The sequence below is a fragment of the Mus caroli genome, chromosome 14, assembly GCF_900094665.2.
Source record: "Mus caroli chromosome 14, CAROLI_EIJ_v1.1, whole genome shotgun sequence".
NCBI lineage: Eukaryota > Metazoa > Chordata > Mammalia > Rodentia > Muridae > Mus > Mus caroli.
Genome location: NC_034583.1, coordinates 70,387,173 through 70,389,552, shown reverse-complemented (window position 1 = coordinate 70,389,552; position 2,380 = coordinate 70,387,173). Strand labels below are relative to the sequence as shown.

The following is a 2,380-nucleotide window of genomic DNA, read 5'->3' as shown; positions in this document are numbered from 1 at the left end:
CTGGGCTGGTAGTCTTGGTTCTATAAGAGAGCAGGCTGAGCAAGCCAGGGGAAGCAAGCCAGTAAAGAACATCCCTCCATGGCCTCTGCATCAGCTCCCGCTTCCTGACCTGTTTGAGTTCCAGTCCTGACTTCCTTGGTGATAAACAGCAGTATGGAAGTATAAGCCGAATAAACCCTTTCCTCCCCAACTTGCTTCTTGGTCATGATGTTTGTGCAGGATTAGAAAGCCTGACTAAGACAGGAACTAACTGAAATAATAAGCTAACCTCATTAACCTTATTAAGTAAAACAGTTTATAAATGATGTGATGACTCAATATAATTTGAAAAGTTCACACCTATGAGATTTATAGGCTGGTTGGTTTGTTTATTTGACATAAGTCTCATAGCTTAAGCTAGTCTTTATCACGAGACCCTGACTCTGCCTCGCAAGTGCTAGGATTACAGACATATACTACCACACAGCTTAAAGTTTATAGCTGTGCTTACTGTTAGTATAAGTCAGTGGAAAACTATCTTGATTCAACTGTTCTCTCTGAATTTGGTGAAGTTATTTGGTGAAAGTTAGACTTCAATGGCACTAAATTAATCTCAATTAGCAAATTACTAAACATAAATTTTATTATGCAGTAGTTATAGGTGACCGGCATGTGAGAAGATAAGTAGGCTGCATGAAAAGACAAAACAAAAACCAAGTGCAACTTGAAAAGCCGTGGGAAGGCAGGCACAAGATGGTTCATCCAGGTGGGACGCTGATGCTTCAGTTCAGATCGCCACCCAAGGCGGCACTGGACCAGCAGTCCATGGGAGAATATTATAGGCTTCTCCTTTTCCTTTTCTTTCTTTTCTCTTAATTTTGGAGACAGGTGTAGCTCTGGTTGGCCTAGAACCAGCTATGCTGACCACACTGGCTTCAAACACAGTGATCCTGCTGATTGTTGAGGTCACAGGCATATACCATCGTGCCCAGCTTTAACAGCTCTCTAGGGAGGTGGGGCTAGAAGAGAGCAAGCATTAAGTAATGAAGATGTAGTGGTGGTAGGCAGGCGTAGGACTCATAACCATGCTGTGGTAGTATTAGGCAAACAGTGAACTTGAAAACAACCTTCAGGGCTGTTTCCAAATATGACGTTGTGCCTTCCTCTGCTGCCCATGTGAACCAGACTATCTCTGGGGAAATGAGAGTTTGAACAGGTACCTGCCCTGGACAAGTTTTTCTTAAATGGATACTTACAGGATGTGTGTGTGTGTGTATTCAATTCTTTAGATAAGACACCAAGAATCTAGACACATCTAATCCAGACAAGAGTATCAGCAACACCACTATACATAGGCAGATACCACTTTTTAAACTTATAAGACCTTCCTATACTAAGTGCTTACATAAGTCTATAGATAAAATGGCATTTGTCATCTGTCACAGAAGTCTGTAAGTATACACAGTCTCTCTACCTTGTTTACATGTAAATGCTTTGATGCAAAGGTTGACAGCCTCCTTAAGATTCACATCCTATGTGCCTAGCCATTACAATACACACTACTCTGTAAGTTCTGAGAACACCAGCTGAATTCTATTTTAATTTTTAGCTTTTTGAGACATGCACACATGTGAATATTTGTGCTTTGCGGCTTTAGGCCAACTAGAGCTACACCTGTCTCCAAAATTAAGAAAAAAGAAAGAAAAAGGAAAAGACTATGCTGTTCCAGTGCTGCCTTGGGTGGCGATCTGAACTGAAGCAGCAGCGTCCCACCTGGATGAGCCTGCCTTCCCACGGCTTTTCAAGTTGCACTTGGTCTTTGTTTTGTCCCTGTCTTAGGAACACTTAATTCTTTACCATGTACTGTCCCCATGGTGTTAGCCTTCTTTACATTGTGACACAGTGCATCTGGAAACTGCATATTGCTAACTAGAGCTATCTCTAGGTCTTCAACACTTTAGTTCAGTTGGTTTGAAAACAACCTTTTTGTGATAGGAGTCTCTCTCTCTCTCTCTCTTCCTCTCTTTCTCTCTCTCTCTCCCCCCCCCTCTCAGGAAACAGATATACTACTTACAAAATAAATATACTGTCTCAAGTGAGCAAATTCTGGAGCAATTTTCACTAAAAAAAAAAAAATTGGAACTTATAATAGTGCAGGCTTGAAATCACAACACATGTGATTGTCCACCTTGTCTCAGCTACATATCAAGTCTGTGTCTTACAATCAATGAGTTTATGAAATTCTTGGGCAAATGGATGTATCTGGAGGATATCCTTAGTGAGGTAACCCAATCACAAAAGAACTCACTTGATATGCACTCACTGATAAGTGGATATTAGCCCAGAAACTTAGAATACCCAAGATACAATTTGCAAAACACATGAAACTCAAGAAGGAAGA

At 41.0% G+C, this 2,380-nt stretch overlaps 1 protein-coding gene across 4 annotated transcripts in view; it reads right to left on the bottom strand.

Moving 5' to 3' along the window:
- Elf1 (E74 like ETS transcription factor 1) overlaps positions 1–2,380 on the bottom strand; it is a 98,062-nt gene that overhangs the window by 3,298 nt on the left and 92,384 nt on the right. The gene's annotated exons all lie outside the window — the stretch shown is intronic.